We start from the raw sequence: 20,565 nt of genomic DNA on the forward strand, positions 1-20,565 counted from the left end.
TTGATTGGTAAGTGAGCAACACTAGAGAGTTTAGCTTTCAAGCATTAAAGGCAGTGAGGCCTTCCTACTTAACAGCAGAACAATGACTATCTAAAAATTAATTGAAGCTCCTCCTCAGGGGTGGCAAATCAACCCAGACATCAGCTGTATTTCTTAGAGACTAGATGTCAGCTTCTAAGAGGGATGTAATTGGGGGAGGGGGAAAAATTGAAAGAAACCCGCAAATACCCTTAAAGCATAGCACCTGGAAACCTTCAGATGCATGCAAGATTCTAAGAGAAGGCTTTAAAAAAAAGACAGCTGAAGCCCTAGTGTGGATGAAGAACACCTGAAGTGGTGAAAATGTGATGCAGCTGCTCCCATTGATTTGCAGTCAGTTTCAGGATGAGGGGTGAGAATTCAGCCTGCTGATGGATCTGTTTCTTGGTGGTTGCTGTGTGTTGTCCATCTCATTCCTTGTCTCTGGGACCTGAAAATAATAATTTGCCAGTTCTGTGGTAAAGAAGTGAGACAAGTACCGATGGAGCAGAGGAGCTGAAGGTGTGTTAATTTTTGCTGGTGATCAGGTACATGGGTTGATGTTGTCTAGGGCGCTGGTGGTGTTTTCTTGCAAGTTTGTATATGGTTGTTTGGGTTTGTTTCCTCTCCCTTTCTCCATTTGCTGGGACTCAGATGCTTAATCTGTAGGCAAATGTTAAATCTTATGCAGGCTTCTGAAGGGGGTGGAGAAAAGTACGAGGATTCAAGGCAGTGCCATTTAAAAATTGCAACACTTAACGAGTAGAGAAAAGTGATCCTGTGTCTTTCACCCTCCTGTTCATAATCCTCTTGCGTAGACAGTCTGTGATGAAGAGATACTCATTTACATTCTTCCACCAGTTTTTCCTACATCTCTATCTATTTTTTTTGAGAAAGAAGATGAGGGCAGATGAAGAAATAATTCAGGCAAATGGATATTTATAAGATTATTTTGTAATTGTTGGGAAATCTGCAAAGTTCTTCCCTATCACTTATGTCTTATGAATTTTGGGGCTTGGGGTTGTGTTTTTTTGGTTTTGTTTGGGTGAGGTTGGGTTGGGTTTTTTAGGGTCTTCCATGAAAGTAGTTTAAATGGTCTGTCCAGGTAGTGAATTTTTAAATTATTAAAACCTACCTTATATAGAGTGTACAGCTATGGACAGTAATCACCCTGAAATGACACTGGTTTCTGTATGTTACCGTGGTTTTTAAATAGAATAAGTACATCAGGATGAGGAAAAATGTTTTAGAAAGGTATTTCTTCTAGGATTAATGACTTGGCTACAACATCAAAGATAATGAAAAACAAACAAATTTGTGGTTGTGTCAGGAATGTGTTTCAAACAAAAGACTTGGTATTTTGCTTCTTATTTCCTTTTCTGTCTTTACACTTCCGCCTTCCTGGTTATCTGTTGGAGTACTGTAAACTATATTAGCGCAGAACGGTGCTATCTAAGGTGGTTTGATCAGATGAATCGGTACCATTATGTAATTTATATTCATTGACCAGAACCATAACTGAGGGATTAAGATAAAACTGCCTTGCACGCTTTTGTGTCCATAGGAGGTTGGTAATTTGTGCCTTTTGTAATCATGTGGGGGTTACTGGAAAACATACAGTGCGTTTTAATTCTGTCTGTACCATCTTGTAAGGTTTTCTAATTTTTAAAAAAAACTTCTAACCTTTGTTTTTATTTTTAAAAATTTTGCTGGATTTATTTATTTGATTTGCTTTTTATCTAGATTTGGAGGAGGTTGAGGATATGGTAGACAAGAAAGTGGTGGAGTTGTTAGTATACGTGATATAACTGTATTCTCTCTTTAATGACTATCTACAGAAGATGCCCACTGATAGCTAATGAACCTTTAGGTAAGGCATAAGTGTTCACTATTGTGAAATATGTCAGAAGCATGTTATGAGGAATTCTGAGTCATTTTGTTTATATAATTAAACAAATCTGTTGGTGAATGTACTTCAATTGGGAGCTCCATAAGGAAAGACAAAAAATAATCACTTCTTGTGAAATTCTGCATTTATTTCTGAAGATGTCCATGCTGATTTATCTTGTGTGAACAAATCAAATGACAGTTTGCCCACGTTTTGTTTGAGTTTATGTAAATACGCTCGATTTGTGGATCTGATCTACGGTATTCCATCACGTATGTTTTTTCTTATGCACAAGAATAACTCCTACAAGTAAATGAAATCTTGCAACAAAGGAGCAATAATAAATATAGCAGGAATTTCATAAATAGCTGTTTGCTTTCTGAATAAATAAAACAATTTCTTTCTATTGTTCTCTTGTCACTCCAGAAGCAACTTGTTAAAATTCTGAGGATAGTTAGAATGATGATTTACTTATTTATTAAACTTGTGATTGAGTCTATCCCCCAGATACTGCGAATTTATTGTGACTGATTGTAAGCCCCCCATTCATTTCTGAGAAGCAAAAAAACTTTTAGGTGGACCAGGCTGTACCTAAATCAAAAGTATTTCAAAAACAGAATAAATAAACCAGAAAGAACACCTCTTTCTTTCTCCGCAAGGTCAATGGCTTAATCCTTTTCCCGAGACTATACAAATTCATCAGTGCCCAGTGGGCCTGCCTGGCATTGCCCTGAACCTTACACAGTCGCTTAGCTGGTACAAAAAAAGTGAAAAAAGATGTAAAATGCTATCAAATCAGAACAGTCATCTTTCACATCAATCCTATAATGGCATAAATGACTATGTAAATTACAGCAGAAAGTGAGATTTTTCCGTCACTAGATGATTTGAAGCGAAGTGCGGCCTTGGTATAAACTCAGCAGTTCCTTTCTGGTTTTGTTTGTTTGTATAAAAGACTCTTATAAAAGAGTTTCAGAAGAAACACTAACCTGAAGTGTTAAAACCTCCAAGGCTTTGGCTGAATCATGCTGACAGGTGAGAGTAAACAAGTATAAAAATGGAAGGTGTTTCTCTTCAGGCAGGGAAGGGAGTTTCTAGCTTGAGTATGGAGAAAAGAAGGGCTATCTTATATGATAAAAATATGATATGATTAAACTTATTACATAAACAAGCGCTTTTCCCAGGGAAATTACTAGATGACCAAACTCTGGAATCCAAACCTCTGGTGAATTAACTTGTCCAAAAAGGAATCTTCTAATATAAAATTCCCAAACATTTTTTCATTACAACCTGCAGAGAAAGTATTTAAAATCCTTCTAGTAACTTAATTCTATCATTATTTGGTATGAAACCCAGCTATTTCTCATGCACTTATGATCTTTTTTTTTTTCTTTTAAATATCCAAGACAATGAACATCTCTCCCTGCAACTAGAACGAACTAAGAGGAAAGTCATAACTGTGCTCATCTTTCTCATCAGTTTCTCCCACCCCATCCTTTTTATTTTTTTTTTCCTTTGTACCGTCCAAACTATCCAGATCCATTGTGCTCATTCTCTAATGTAACTTGTAATCTTTGATACGCAGGAGAGGCAAAACGTACCTTGCAAATCACTTGTCAGACGAAGTGACGTGGGAAGGCAGATCCCCAAAACGCACTCAGGTCCTTGACCTGCTTTGATTGACGCAGATACGCATGACTGATGCAGTGGCAGGCTCAGCAAGCCATGGAGTAGTTTTATTTAACCAGGGAATTGTCCATGTCTGAGAGTGTTACTTATATGGTGTCTGTCGATGAATAAATATTTAAGTTTGTATGTTAATGGTGCCTTTACAGTTTAACTGAATCTCTCGCCAAGATTGCAGTGCATGATGTGTGTGTGCCGAACAATGGAGTGTTGGGGGGGTCTCCTTGATGTATGAAGAGCTGGTAGCAATTCACTTTAACACTTAACCTGACCAAGCTCAATGTAAAACCAAACAAAAAACCTTCTTGGAAGACCGGTACCATGCTTTTATTGCTTATGTTTGCTAACAGATGAGGTAGCTCCTACTCTCCGTGTTACAGTGTGGGGTTTTTTTTCGTGTGGCTTTTTTTGGATTTGTGTGTTTGGGGTTTTTTTTTGTTGGGTTGTTTGGTTTGTTGTGGTGGTGGTGTTTTTTTCTTTTTAGGAGTTTTACCAGGCTCTATCTTCTGTCCATTAACCTGTAGAAAATTATCAAAGTACTGACTGGACACAGTTTGAGCAGCTCTTGTCTGTTAGGAAACAGTGGATTTCTCCCAGTAGTGGATCCTGTAGCATTATCCTAGCTAATCCCAAAAAATCCCTTTCCTCTTGTACACACCGCATGATGGTATTTCAGGCTTATCCTGTACCATTAAGGTGATTAGGGTACCTGCTATTGAAAAGTGGTGTTCAGAGCCTGCAGTAAAACGAGAGGGAAGTGGCAGAAATATAGCAGTGAAATGGAGGGACAAAACCCAAACCTTTAGTTAACGCAGCACTTAAAATATAGCAGTTGAGTTCTTAAAATATTGAAGCATTTTAGATAGCTGCCACACCTCAGCTATTAAATACCACTCCTTTACTGAAAGATGACAACTGGGTGAGAACTCTCTGTTAAGTTAGCGTAGGGCTGGCAGTTTTTTTTAAATGGTATTTTTACCTTTTCTAAGATATGCTGGGAGTGCCTACTGTTGGTTATTATCTTTTGTCTTAGGATAAGTCTTTTAGACATGCATTTACAATGCAGCTAAGGGGCAGTTTAACTGAAGTGCTATTTTATTTCAATAAATTAGTACTTTCTCAGCTTAATCCTTTCTCTACTTCCTTGTGTGTGCAATACATTTAAATAGTTAATAGTTTAATACTTAGTACTTTATGCATATTTTGATTATGTTTCTAAGTATGACCATTTGAAATTCCTTGGTAATGTTTATTGTTTATGATGTTTGGGTGAAAATATACAGGTAAGGATAAGTATGTGGTAGAGCTGTCATTGCATATCTTTTTTAAACGGTTTTCCCCTGGATCAGGATAAATCTCTTTTTCTCCAAGGTCGCATAATCTAACCTTTCTAAATGCTGACCGTGATTAGTGCCCTCATAGCAGATATTTCCCTCAACTGTAGCTCCTAATTCTGCACTTTTGCCAGCAGCTGCGGTGTGGGGGTATGTTGTTTGGAAGCCTCTGTCTTGTTTTCTGCATCTCCCCAGACTGACTTACTAATGTTGACTGTCATCTCTCTACCTTTTGCACCTCTTCCAATACTCTCACCTTTTCTGAATATCTTCTGCTGTTTGCAGGATGTGTGGATTTTTCCTGGGCTACCTTTTACCCTGCTGCTGCCCCGCAGACCTGCCTGTGCTCTGCTCACATATCACTTTATTATCTCAGTATTGAGCGTCATTTGGAAAGTGCAATGCCGTCTAAAGTTATAGTCTTCACCAGCCAATCTATCAGGCTGAGGGATAAAGATTGCTTGGCAAAAACTATGACCTTTATAATGATAAATATGTTGTCCTATTCATCACAATAAATATAAAGTACTGTCCTGACTTCCTGATAGGACAGTGCGTGTACTATGAAGAGCAATATTATTCCATGTGTGCCATTTCTATGTATGCAGAACTTTTATTTAAGAATTAAATAGAAATAAACACAAGCGTGAAGGTTGAATAAGACAGATTCGTGTAATTTAAGACATGTAATTAAAGCACCATAGGAAGGAAATTTATTACTATTAAAATCATTTTAGAAAGCATTTTTCTATACTAAAGAGCTAATTTGTATTTTTACAGCTTGATTAATATACTGTGATGAAGTTCTAAATCTGCAAAGCATTAATTGTCATAGAACTAAGACTAAAGCCTAATATTTTAATGTGTTCAGAGCAGTTTAATACTGTTCAGTTCTCCATATTTCTGTGCGTTTTAAGCAGCTAAAAGATCCTTTGAAATTAGGAAAGACTAATTGTTTTAAATTTAAGCAGGTTCAATGTGCAGGGCAGTACACTGTGGCTTTTAATATCAGAGTTCAATTTTGGAACCTTTTTACTGCTCTTTAACGTGATCTACATCAATTTCTAACCCTCATTTATTTGACTCTCTTCTGTAGTTTCGGTAGGCTCTGCAGTAATTGTCCTTTCAACGTGTTTATAAGATTCCTACCTCCTTGGGGTCCTGATCTTATCTTTTAGAAATATGGGAGAAAATAATAAAAAACTATGTACAAATGTGAACAACTTTATATAAATAGGATACTGATATTAATTCACTGTGAACTTACAATATTTCTCTCTTCCTTTAGCCCCAAATTGTATTTCCTTAAAGTTTACACTAGGCAGTTTAAGTGTCTTATAGCCATCATAACTTTTAAAGTAAGAGGGAAATATACTGCAGATTTAATTTTATTTTTGCCAGTGCAATTCAAAACTTTCTCTGAGAGTCATAAAAAAAAAAAAAAGTCACTGAACAGTAAACTTTATAGTTACTCAAAATTGAATGTCTACCACACCGTGTTTCTGTTCATGACTAAAAATGACAATTTTACGCAATGGAAAAGCGATCACCCCTAACTTTCCAGTACTACTTCGTACCTTGAAAGAAAGAGATCAGATTTTAAGCCTGCAATACATTTATGTTTATGTGTTTCATTTCTGGGATCTATGCACTGAAGACAGAGCTACTTTGTAGAAAAGAAAACAGAAGTCGTGTATATGATGAAGGAATTATGGGCTGACATCATCAACATTACAATGGAGGTTAGACTGCATTGTAACGTTGTTATCTTCTGATTTTAAAAACTTAAGTCACTGAGCTGATTATATCTTCCTTTGTGCTCAAAGAAGAATCACTTTATGATCCCTTGTTTTTTTGAAATGAAGTATTAAAAAGTTTCTAGTGCATTTAAAATATAGCAAATTCTAAAAGCAGGGATTTCTTTGTTTGTTTCTCCCAGTATACATGATATGCAAAGCTATCAGCTTCCGTGTGGAATGACTTGAACTCATACTCTTGTGCATTTTCAACCCAACAAAATTTGTCAAGTGGAATCTCTACGCTATTATGAAATAGCATAATAATATTTTCTTTCTTACTTCGTAAGTTTTATCTTCCTGCCTCAACCGCCACACTTGTAAAAAAAATTATCAGGGGAAAACACAGGATTCTTTTTCAATTTTATTTTCCCTTTTAGTAATACTGGAATATGTTAGGGCTGAGGGGGTGTTTGTTTGGGTGACCATAGAAATACCCATTTGGCTTTTTCTTTAAATAAATCTGACTTTCTAAGCTTTGTTTTTAGTGCTTAAAAGTATGGAAGTATTTAATGTTCATTTAAAATTTGCTTCAGGCAGCTTCTGTGAGTTTATCTGCTCATTAAAGAACAACAGAGCATTTCAAATAAGTAGTGTTGCTGTAGTATTTGATACAGAAAGGTTTCAGCTATGTATATCTCTATATATATCTTAATTTTTTCCCTGGAGCTTCCCTCATATAAGTAATGTTTGGGATAAAGCTAGGTGGAAGAATAATAAAAGCTGAAAAAATATTGTTTATATTTTTGATCAAAAGCCATTATATTTTGTTCCTTAAAGGTTTAATTAGCTCTGATTTTCTTTGAAATTAAAAACAAGTTGTTCTGTGGTAATATTCTCCCGACAGCTACTTGATGACATGTGTTAAGTCTATTCTTTAGCATTATTAAGGAATATTTTATAACTGAATTGTTCTAAAGTGTTTTCCCCTCTCTCATACCTTGAAACTTTACCCGAAAAAGAGCATTCAGGTTAATGAAAAAGATTTCAATTGGCTACCAGTCTCTTCTTAGTGCAGATGGGTTCCAAATTATGAAAATGGTTTACTAAGAGGCTTTATCTGGAGATACTATCAGTCTGATGAAGGTTGAACAGAATACAGCTGCAGGCATAAACACTCAATTACCTGAGAAGCCTTTGTCCACTGTTATTTTCAATTTGAGCCAGAAACCCTGTCCTTCATAACCCATCACCTAGTCTCTTTAGTTATACTAACCTGAGGGGAGAAATCAAATCTCTGCTGAAATGGTAAAGAAAATACAAAACTACTCTTTCTGACTAGTATGTAATCCAGGCAAATTTTCTCGCTCTGCTGAGACTTCATTTCTATGAACCTTTTGACCAAATTTATCAGGCTGATGGAGATTTGGTAAAGCTTTAGAGAGTGCCATTAAAATCCATACCCATTGAAATTAAAATTACTCTCTTTTCTTGCCCAGAAAGTGAATGCAAAGTTGGTAATAAAAGCGCCTTCTATTAAAGAAGATTGCTTATGTCAAAAATGCGCACTTTAATCTGACTGCCTTTGAACTCATTAGGTTTTATCAAACTTGAATATATTGGAAGCTAAGGAAAAAAAATGAATTTTAAAATGAAGTGTAACTCAGATATAGTGTGTGTGTGTGTGGGAAAGTAACAAAGATGAGTCTGTACAAAAGTTATGTGTTCCAAAACTAAATATGAAAATGGCTTGAGGTTAAAAAGTGGTTTGAAGGAAAGTAATTAAGTGTTAAAGATTGTAGGACTGAAAATTAACTTCCATGATTAAAATCTGCTGCACATATCATCCTTCATCATAGGTGTGATGACAGAACTCAGACGCAAAGGAAAGCAGATATCCAGTTAGGAATAACTTCTCAGCATTGTTTCACTTGTTTTGACTCATACTATGTACTCAATATTAAAAGGACAAAACCCGAAGATGGTACGTAAAGATATGTTACAGGATACCTGTAACCAATAAATGTAAATATGTAAAGTAAAAATTTAAATATTTGCCTGGATTAGTTTACTCTGGAGTGTCAGTAAACAAATACTTCTGCCTGTTCGGTAGATTTCAGATCAACCAACATTAATATACAGGCTGCGTAGAAAGGACGGTGTGGCTCTGAACCAATGGAGATGAACACTGCTGCTAAGACCGGCTAGGAATTTCAGGGTACTAAATATGGTAAGTGAAACAGCTGGGTTTTGGTTAGCCAGGTTGAGTTGTACCAGGTAGAGTGCTTGGGGGAGGTGGGGGTGTGTTCAAGTGAATGTGAGTACAACACAGGAATCTTCCCCATCCAAGAACACATTTTATCTGGTGGGATGACACAGATTTCTGAAGTACTTTAGATTTTACCATGTTGAAAGAAGAATTTTGCAATGACTTTATTAAAGTGGTAGTCATTCAGAATTATTTTTTTTCTCTGCTGTTACTTTTATCTCTGTTTCAATTACTGCCTCTATGCTCTGCTTCTTGCTGAAACAGAAATATATCAGTACCAGAGTTGTCTCCAACATCTTCCAGGTGAAAGCAGCCAGGTTTACTGGTCTTTTGCATACTGCTGATGAAGAAACTGAAAATGACTGTACTGTGTAAATAGTTTAAGGTTGTTATTCTCCTGATGCAAGTTCAGAAAGGTCAATAACTGAAAATTATTATCAGAACATTGTATGTCGTTTCCAAGAGTAAAAGTTTGCTGGGGCTTGGGATAAGTTTCATCTTGGTTTTTAGAAATGGGTAGGTAGGTACAACTGAACTCACTCTGACTTCTTTCTCAGAGGGCAAGAACCAAGGTCTCTTTTATGCCATTGACATGGGTAACTTAGGTGCATCTTGAGATCTTGCTGAGAGGTAGGGGTTTACGCTGCTGGTGTCAATGGCTGGGTAAAATGGCTCCTGTTCCTGAGATCTCAGACAAGGACACATAATGGGTATTTTCTTTGCTGCTATAACAATTTTTTGGTTTTGGTGGTTCAGAAAAAACAAAGACAACCCCCTACCCCTGACCCCCCACCAAAAAAAAAAAAAAAAAAAGATGTTGGAGAGACATTACACATTGTTTCAAGGGAGTAGATTTAGGAAGTAGACAATGACAGAAATAGCTAAAGCCCTCTGGTTGCTGATGTCTGTTAGGTCATAAAGAATATGAAATTTTGTGAGGGGAGTTTAAAAAAAAAAACCTAAGCGAATGTTTTCCCCTTCTCTGTGGGGAGAAGGTGTTTATATCTCTGTGTGTGTACACAGTATACATTCTAAAGCAAAAAACTCGTCGAATGCCAAAATCTCCTTAAGCAATTAAGAGAGATAAAATAAACTCAGGAAAGCCAAGTAAAAAAGGATGAGTTCAGACTTTTTTTTGAGATATGCATTCTGTCATCAGTTGGATGATACTCATGCTTTTGCATAGGTTAAGCAAAATAAGAAATGGGTCTTTGTGTGGATCTTCGATTCTTCAAGCAAACAGAAGGTGAATGGCGTAGTTAAAGCCATATTTCATTTGCTGGTGGAACTCACTCACATTTTAAAGTACGATGACCTCTGTTGAAAATGAATGCTTTGCATCATCTGTAATGTAGAAGGTGGGAAGTTCCTGTTCATCCCAGAGTAGTGCTTGCTGAATTTAGATTTGGTTTGGATGCCACTGTTCTTAGAAACTGTTTTCATGTTACTCTCATATGCGGCTTATGGGTAACATATTTTTTTATCCCAGATGGTTTAAGGATACTTTCTTAAATGAGCAATCAGCTAAATGTATTTGAAGGGACTCTGCGAAGCAGACTTTTTCAGTTTCATTAAAAAAAGCATAAGTCTGTGTTATGAGGTATGTAAAGTTCCATCTTGATGTCGTTTATTCACGGTGGAATATATATCATAATTCACCTGTGGGAGCTGAAATGTAGCCATGACGTGCAATGGAAAATGACTGCAGGTTGGCAGAGTGGGAAGGAGGAGGTCTGTGAGATAATGAGAGCCTGCAAGTGACTTCTTTGACATACATAGGTGTGTGACAAATGTGACAATTAATAAGCATACAGTTCACGTTCCAAAAAGGCTTGGGAATCATCTGTAATACACTTCATTTTTTCTCTGGGAAACCACTTCATACTGTGTTTTGTTTATTTATGATGATGGTAATTAATATTTATACATGGTGTGGGCAAAACAAAGAACCTTTTTTGAATCCTCTGGAATGGAACTGATTTCCACCTAAAATAGAGAAAAAAAATACAGAGAAAATCTTCTATTTCTGGCAGGGCTGCTAAATCCTCAGAATGCTATATATGTGTGTGCCCTGGGTAAAAATAGTAAGTGTATATATAGTTTTTATCACTTAAGTCCTTTCAGCATCTCCCAGAGATAAGAAACATTTGTCACATTTTGAAGGGGTTTTCATTGACAAAGGCTTCAATCATGCAGAAAGCTGTTTTCAGATTTCCATAAAACAAAGCAGACACCATTTACATGATAAATTGCTCCTAGACAACAATCTTAGCTGACTACCCAAGTGCTTGATTCTGTTATCACTGATTTGTCCTTCAGTTTTCAGCAGAATGAAAATGAAGGACTTGCAACTAATTGTGCCAGGAAAACAGAGCTAATTTGCTCATACTGCCAAAAAAAAAAAAAGGATTGTAAGTCATTAGAGTTGAGAGTAAATCATATCATATGCAATAACAAAGCATTATTAATGGCTGTACTGTCCTACAAAGAGCCTGAGGGTGATATTTTGTAGCAAAATTACTTCTTGAAAGGTCTAACAATTTTTTTAAAAGCACGAAGACATGTATTTCTAGATGTCGCTAAAAAGTATATGTCTTCCAACAAAAGCTATGAATCTGTTATTTTTAATCATTACCAATAAAGAGGAGGAAATGAAGTTCAGATATACAAATATGTTTTGGACTCCTGTTATTACCAAATTTTATTCTGATAAAGATACTGGAAACTAGATACATTTTAATTTTAACCTATCAAAATGCAAAGCAATAGGTTAATCAATACTTTAACTCGTATCATGCTAAACTGCTAGTGTGCTTTAAGTACTCTGTTTTAACTTTTCCCAGCCAGATCGACAGGTCACAATATCACGGTTGTTGAGTATGCCAAAGGAGAAAATCTGACCTCAACAGAGAGTTCAAGCATTCCCTTCTTATAGATGCCACTTTTTTTTTTTTTCAAAACTGTTTGGGAATAAGATTAAATGAGCTTTGACACTGATGTAGACACTTTTAGCTATTTTGTTCACAGTGAAATATCTTCCCTGTTAGCAAATATTATGCGTAATGTTAGCTGTGCCTTCTGTTCTGTGGTTATCTGCTCTTACACTTTTGTCTTGCACCTTTTTATTGTTCTGGGGATCAGTTGTTGTTGTTTGTTTTATTAAAAAAAAAGGCATTTCCTGCATTTTTAACCATCATCTTTTTCTGCTTTTTGCAGTTTCTGTTGTTATTGTAACCATGCTTTTGATTAAGAAATAACATTAGGACAATAGGCTTGAAGATGAAGCAATACTGGTTTTAACTTCAAGGTGATCAGTGTAATTTTGGTCTGCATAGTCTTGGGTTTAAATTAGACTTGGATTCTATTGCAATCCAAAAGATTCTGAAACAGGATTATGCTGTGATCTTGCCTGAAAACAAAATAGGGTAGAAAATAAATAAAATGGAACTGGGAGGGAGGACTAGAATAAGAATGAAAAGAAGTAATTTCATAACTTTGTGACCTAAACAACTGGTTTAATATTCCAGTGTCTATTAGTGTACTGCTAGTTCACCTTAACTATCACAGTGAAATAGATCTTGAGAAGAGATACTCGGAAGAGTAGCAGCATAAAGACAAATGGATAATTTTTTTTTTTATAAATTAGTGATCATTTTGTGTGTAATTTTCTTTCAAATTTCCAAAACATAAGAAGAAATAGCTCCTATTTGGACTTCCAAATAAACCAAGCAAAGATCCAAAGATTAATATAACCAGGTTTGAGTTCCAGGTTTATGTATTTATTTAGTATTAGCAATTCTGCAGAGATACGAGTGTGCGCTGTGTGGATTTCTGCTCAGATACTATGCTGCACCTATTGAATCCTAAGCTATTCAGAGACTAGTCAGTCTGATGTAGGTTTGAAAAGAAAAAATGAAACTGAACAGTTGTGTGTTGGTTTTCTTGGTGTGGGTTTTGGTTTTGCTGTAATCTTTTCATTTTATTTTTTTTTCCCCCTCAAATTTCTTAAATAACTTGCATATCTCTCTGAGCTCATTGTGCAAACACTCATGGGCTGCATGTGCAACTTCAGGTGGAGCTGTCAAACTTCGGGCTGGTAAGTTGGTTTCAAGGCCAAATTTGAGTACCTTGAGTAATAAGTGAAAGGAAGGATATTAGTAGGTAAAGATTGATATTCAAATCAAAGTCATTTCCACATTAAATTCAATGAATGTGTGATTAGGAGGAAAAGTCTCTGACAGAAAAGATACCTGACTTACTGGTAGTGCTTTTCCTCCTGTACTGTCTCATGTTCAGTATGATATTTGAGCTAGAGCTTGTAAGGACTACTGGAGTACATGTATATTTTAAATTTTGTGTATAGTCTTGCCTGCAACTGTTGTATTTGGTGTGTTAATAGTTACAATGCTGATAATCAAATTAGATCATAAAATTCACCATAAATCACATGTATGACACCCAAACTATCTTTATTTCAAAATATCCCCTTTCTTTCTCTATTGCATCATTAAGATATTGAAGCGATAGGTACAGCTAGGCAACCCTCCCTCACTACTTTCTGAAGCTCTGTATGAAATTCTGGTTTTTTATGTGAAAAGATCAGTCTTTTTCAAATAACTTTAAGATTGCACAGCGTCTAAGAAAATAAATGTTCATAAGGACAAGAACAGTCAAGTGGATTTTCTGTCCTGTAATGGCTTCAAAACATATTTCAGTCCAGTTATAAATGTGGGCAGTAATAATAAAACTATTTTTGAAAGAGTCTGGACAATGTTGCAACTTCTGAAATGACTCTTCAAGGCAAACTTTTAAAAATAAATAAAGCTCTTTCTAACTAAAAAAATTGACTACAAAAGGGGGGTGAAAGAGGTTCACATATTACAGAGATTACACTATACGCAATACATTATTTTAAATCTGGTCACATTTGTGTGGAAGATTTGAAGGTTTAAAATGACAGAAGGCTAGAAATTAAGTAAATCTGAAATTGTTGTTCAGGTCCACAAGCAGTTGATGAGACTAAACTCACTTGTGTAGAGGAAAGCTTACAAATATTTGTTGAAATAGGATATCACAGGATATCAGGATATATAATGTCCTATATATAATAGGATAGCACAGGATATCAGAAAGATTTATAGTAGTTACTCAGAATGGCTTTGTAGGATTCCACTTGATTGCTTAACCTATTTAATGTAATTGCTTTTATAATATAAATACTGGTAGTCACGTAATATGTATCAATATGAAACTGTATGCGTATGAGATTTGAACCAAGACCCTTTCTTCCCATTCATCATTAGGACTCATCCAGAAACTGTTACTCAGTGCAGTCTCAGGCTTCAGATTTCCCAAAATGCCCTTAACAAACAATGGGGAAATAGGGTTTATTTCATTATCATAAAGAGAGTTCTGGAATCACAGAAGCCATAAAATACATTAAAGTGCTTCCTTCTGGAAGCATCAGAAATAAATAAAGGCTACTAAATCTAAGTGCTTTGAAGGGTAGGAATGAGGCAGACAATTTACCTCTGCTCAAAAACTAATCATGGGGAGGAGGAATTTGGGCAACTAACTGAATAGTGAGCATTGGTTTTCCTTTGGATACAGCCTAACACCGAGCTATCTAAATAGCAGATAAATAATTATATTTTTCTAGCATGTTTAAAAAGCACACAGAGGAGTGATGGATTGGCATAATGCACTGACTACATGTGTGTATTCTTTTCTACCTGTGTAACATTTTTCTGTGCTAGGTAAAAAGAGAGAACTATAAAGATGAGGACAAAACTGTATAAACAACTTTATATTTCCCACCTAAAAGTGTCTGGTTTTTAAATAATCTAGGATGCCCTCCAAAAATGTACAGATTAGTTAGTTGCATCAGCTATGCTTTGTACATCTTAGTGGATATGTGGTTATTGAGCAGCTTGATTTCCTACTTCTCCCCTAAGCCTTCAGTATTTGATTCTTTCTCTGCCATCTCCTGGCAGAGACAGACCTGGGGAAAAAAAAAAACTTGGATTGAGATTTCTCTGTACTCAGAAGAAGCTGCTAAAATCCTTTCCTGATTGAAGAATTCATTGAAAATTCTGTTGGAAAACATAGCATCTGATTTTTATGTTGCTCTCTAGGGCTGGAATTAAGGGGGTTTCTATGTCAGATAGCAGAATTCAAGAGAACAAAAAAAAAAAAAGATTTTTTTACTATCCCAAACATTTGTTCTCCGAAACCGTGTCTGCTGCATCTTTTTTTGTTTCTTCTCGGCTGTTGTTGTTCAAGGCTGAGTTAATTTATGTGGGTGCCAGTTGTCTTCTGAATTGCCAAGAGACTCAAATATTGTCTGATCTTAGAAGAATGAAGTTCAGTAACCTAAAGTAATCAAATGTTTTTATCTGAGATAAGCCTAATCAAGAAGTAAAGAAAAATCCTTCCCCCATCCCATGCCCAGCAAAAAACAAAAAAAAAAAACACCAAAAAAAACCCAAAAAAACCCCAAACAAAAAAAACCCAAATGCAAAACCACAACAAAAACTAGAAACTTGTAAAACTCTGAGTACTGTGGTGGTACAAGGATTCAGATGGGTGACGGTTTCCAGTCTGGAAGCATCTGGACAACCTTGGTCTGCCCACATTATCAATGGGCCATAGAGTACCATCTCCAGTTCCTGTGAGAAGGCTGACAAAGTTCAGCAGCAACCAGGGTTTACTAAAGGCTGGTTCACACCCTATGGGAAATGGCAGAGAGCTTAAGCTTCCACATCAAATGAGTGGAGAATCACAACACCTGAATCAGGACCACTTGCAAAGACTAATTAGTCTCTCTCTTGATATTTTTGACCTTTCTTGAATTGTGTCTGATAGAAGCAAAACTGCCTCCTTCACTTGCTGAAATGACTCCATCACTGTATCTCTAAATTATGGGATTCAGAAAGGTGTCTGATCAATGTTTTCTGGTTTGTTTGTGGGGGGGGTTTTATCTTTTTTTTTTAGAGGAGAGGCAAGATCCCACTTCATTATCTGTCTTCCTCTTATCCATATGGAAGTTTTGTAGGAAAGGAAACTTTTTAGAGGCCAGGAGAAAGCCTGGTCTACACTGATGTTCCCAAACCTCTTGACAAGATTTTGATTAGGCTATTTTAATTAATATTTTTTTCTCATTTCAGTTTAATGTCATTGTATTCCAAATGATTCTTTATTATTTAAAAGGTTGTCCTCTGTTTTCCCTTGTCTAGTGCTACTTATGCTGTTCTCATTAGTACTAATGTTCCAGTATGTTCATCAAACTTGACCTATGTTACAAAGCACAAGGATTAGAAAGCTGTCAGTTCTTGATTTTTAGTGCTGCCAAATATAACAAATCATTTATGTGTGTGAAAACTTGTGGCATATCTCTTACTCTGTGAAGGCTCTATTTTGGAAGGGAATAGTGATCCCTAGAACTGAAAGTAAGAATACGCTGAACTATATATACAAAAAGAAGAGGTTTAGGGGTAAAAACACAAATTAAAAAAATGAAGAGAAAGCAGAAAGTTCTCTAAGGAAATAGAATTCTCAAATTGCCTGGATTTGTCATTTGCCAGTAATCTAGGACGGTGATTCTCAGACTGTCCTCTGTAGAGCACTTTTATGTAGTCTGAGGAGTTACTTTTGTCAAAATTGCTCAGCAATGATGAAAAATTGAATTAAGAGGTCAACCCGCTATCCTAGGAAATTTCACTTGGGTCTGGCTTCAAGGAGAATTGCCACTGTTCCCTTGTATTTCTCTGTCTTATGGGGTTCCTGGACAAGAAATGAAGTTAGTTTCTCTTTCTTTAATGTTTCTGTTCTGTAAGGACGGCTGAGTTCAGTGCTGTTGGTACTAAATTGGAAGGGAGAGACAAAAGAGAGCAAACTAAATAGCAGAATCATCTAGAGTCATGTAACTTATAAGTCTAAATAATGTGTACTTCAAGTAACTGGGTGAGAATAAATATTAGTAAATGTAAAAATATTAGTAAATGAAATAATCTGTTCGGAGGGCACGGGAAACAGAATAAACATATGACTTTAAATTTACCTTCCCCTTACAACAGTGAGAAAACCAGGTTCAGTCCTTGTGTTAAAGTTGTTATCCTCCTTAATATTGTGGAAACAGTATTTTTCATGTAACTGCAGGATGTTGCTTTGCAAAAAATCTGTAACCAGGACGTGCATGTAAATTACTGAATAGCAGCTGACACAGAGGAAGGAGAGGGAGGAAGACTTTGTTCATAAAAAGAGGTTTCCCCTCCATGCAAATAAAACACCAACTGAAACGCATCATATAAGTCAAATAGGATTATGATCTTAGTGCAATGACAGTTTCCTTTCAGGTGAATTAAATCTGATGGTGAGGCATTCCGTTATAGAAAAGAACAAATTGTGTTGCATCCTAAGATACACAGGATACTGAAAAGGAAAAACATTATGGCAATGGAAGATAAGAAACCTCCTTAAAGGAAATTTGGGAAGTATTTATTTTGTGGAAAAGCAGCAGAAATTAGATGACTAGAGGGGAAATGATTAAATATTCTCAGAATTAATGCAACAGCCACAACTATCAAATGTTTCAATTAACCATTTTTTTCCAGTGTGCTAAATTTCATTCTGCATGTTAGGCTAGAAAGTTTTCTCAGGAAGCTTCCTCATATTTTGGCTACTGAGCATTCTTTGAATTGTGTCATTTTAATTGCACATTTCTCTGTCATCTCTCATGTTTCTACATTGTTCTTTCATACCAGTACTTACATTGAAGAAGAATATTTAACTCTGTTATTTAATTTGAGATAGAGAAAATTTCCTGTCCTTTAATTTTCAGAACACGTGGAAAACTTGCGTTGATGCTGATTGACTATAGACAGACAAGCCCTATTTCAGCATTTTGTAACATAGAATTGAGGGATGGGACTGCTTAGATTAAAACAAACAAACAAAAATCAAAGCTGCAAAACCTTAAAGGGCTGTTAATGTCAGTTACTGAAAATGTAGCCATGCAATCTCACTACTTAATAGTGGCAGTTTCGCTAATGAAAATAGGATTTGCTCTAACCAGTTTCCAAACTCTCCCCACTGCTGCATCTCAACAGCTTCTCGGTAACGTTTGTAGAAACTAATACTGCAGTCTTTACTGACGTAAAACCTTCACTTAAGTCAGTGTAAGTTTTCTCTGGTTTAGAACAGCAAATTTTTCCTCCAAGTGTCTCTTTTGTCTTTACTTCCCATTTGTTAGCAGCTACTTATTTTGCCATTTGAGCAGGATATTGTCTGTATACATGGATCAAGTGCTTCCATCCTGATTTTAAATTATTTTATACAGAAATTGTTATAGCTATCTTTCACTGATATCTTTCTTCCCACAAATTTATTTTTGTGACAATAAATAGCACAAACCCCCAGGAAGTATATATATCTCCCTGTTACAAGCAGTGCTGTACTTAACAAGTGTAGAGAACTAGGAGATATGTTCTTGTAAAATCTGAAATTCCTATATAATGGCCTGAATTCTCTGCCCTTCTGAGGCAAAGCTCTAAGCGATGCTGTTTGCCTCCCTTGTGAGCGGGGTAGGATAATTGTTAGTTTTCTCTTGCAGATAAGTAGAATGGACCTGTCATTCAGGTATCATTTAAAAAAAATTTGCACCGTCTCATTAATCAGTTCTCTTAAACTTTCACGGTGTTAGAAAAGTAGAAGCACAAAAAGAGATTTGGAGCAAAGGAACCTGCTATAAATAAGAAAAAGACATAAGGCCTTGTCCGAGTTAAATTGTTGTGAGTTTCAGCTATTGTCTGGAGGTGGTTTTCTTCACTCATTACCATTCTAACCAGCTGCAGAGATGGCCTCTGAAATCTACATAAAAGCAAGAGTTCAAAGGTAGGAAATAATGAAAAGATGATGCCTAGAGTCTAGTAAAGTGATAGCTTTTTCCTACTGAGGGAAATGCATGCAATAAAGAAATCCAGAAATTACAAAAGATGTTAAAATAACTGTTTTAAGTAGCATTAAAGGGGAGAAAATTAGAGAAGATCACATGAAGATTATGGAAAATTATGTCTATTAGTGTGACTTGCGGTTACAGCACTAAACAAACTGTTCTTTTTAACAGTTTGTTCTAACAGTCCTTCTACTGTGAACTCTAATGCAATGTTTCCCTTCATCTTCCTCCTTGCATCCCATCTCTCCACTGCAAATCGGGAATGCAGCTGGTCATACTTCCAATCTTCCTTTCTTCTACCTGGGTGATAGCAGTAGCCCTCTGGGATTCTTTGAAATGTGGCTGGTGAGCAAGATATTTTGTTGTTTACAATGACTAGCAATGCTTGTAAGCATACAGAGAGCTTAATTAGTTTTTCTTTATCTCTGTTTCTGTGTGTCTCGAAGTCTCTCAGTGCTGAAATATATGCTTTCTCACACACTCTGAGAAGAAGAGAGAAGCACATTGTGAATGAGCTCATTTTGAGCATCACCTTATGGTTTCAGCAGCTCTGTTGGCTCTGTGCTTGGAGCAGTGGGAAATGTTTGGCAGCTCAGTTGCGTGATTTTCTATGTGCTCATCAGTTTGATCCAAATGGGTGAACAGCTGGGATCTCACCATCTTGGAGACGATTGCTTACTGGAGTTCATTTCTCTGGCAGACTTTATGCTGTAATCTTACTGAATGGTGCTTCGCTGTTTTCCTTTCTTTCCTTTTTGCCTAATGAAAAGAATATTGAAGTTCAACCAGAGGGTCTTTATTATCTCTAGCAATTCGTTTTGCAGTAAAAAGCATATTATTATATTTCCAAACTTTCAGGAAAGGCATGACAAATAAGATTTCTCGTGGACATAGTTTAACGGGTTTTTTTTTCTCCTTTGAAAATGGAAATAAATGGTTTTTCTCATTTGAAAAAAAATACTGAAACCATATCAATAAAGTTCAGTAATTATATGCAGTAGACCCACAAATGGTCCCATAGAGAAAGTTTTTATTTGTCTGTAGAAAGGACGTCAGAAATCCCGATTCTCACAAAAGGAAACAAGTTAAGGCATTCAGGCAAAGAATCTCTTAAAGTATTTCAGTATTTCTGGTTGGTTGTTTTGTGTATTTTTTGGGGGGGTTGTGGTTTTCTTGGCTTTTGGGTTTTTTTTTTAAGTCACAAAGTACTTTAAAAGAAGTAAGGGTTTTCCCCCCAAAACATGAAGTGATATTGTATTGTTGATTGAAGGACATGTACTTCACTGCCACCAAGTAGCTCCAAAAATGTAAATGAAATTTGAAATCTCAGACTTTTTCTTGTTATATGTTTGATTTCAGACATCAAATTATTATTTATTTTTTTTTAAAGAACATTTTTCCCCCAAGAAACCTATATTAGTGTGTTTCTCTTCTGGAAAAGAACACCAGATACACTAAAATCACTTATCAGTTAAGGGGGAACAGCCCTGTTCAGGTATCCCGGTTCTTCACAGAGGAAGTAAATTATCTGTTCCTTAGTTTTCATAGGGGAGAAGACCGAGATAAAAACAGGTGAAGCGAATCATCTATGTTCACATAGCTAGAAAATAGTAGAACCAATTTTACTTTTAAAAGTAATAGACAGATGTTAATTTTCTGGATGACTGCTGGTTATTTGCAGT

General features: G+C 36.0%; 1 long non-coding RNA gene across 3 annotated transcripts in view; it reads left to right on the forward strand.

Annotated features, from left to right (window-relative positions):
* Window positions 1-411: 411 nt before the first annotated feature.
* Window positions 412-20,565, forward strand: part of LOC141743961 (uncharacterized) — a 65,674-nt gene continuing 45,520 nt past the window's right edge. For 2 of the 3 annotated variants that reach the window (XR_012587290.1, XR_012587288.1), the window contains exon 1: window positions 422-566. This is a non-coding gene — a long non-coding RNA (uncharacterized LOC141743961). Of the gene's footprint in view, window positions 567-20,565 lie in introns of all 3 variants that reach the window. The other variant, XR_012587289.1, reaches the window with a different exon arrangement.

Source organism: Larus michahellis, chromosome 5 (assembly GCF_964199755.1).
Source record: "Larus michahellis chromosome 5, bLarMic1.1, whole genome shotgun sequence".
Classification (NCBI taxonomy): Eukaryota; Metazoa; Chordata; class Aves; order Charadriiformes; family Laridae; genus Larus; species Larus michahellis.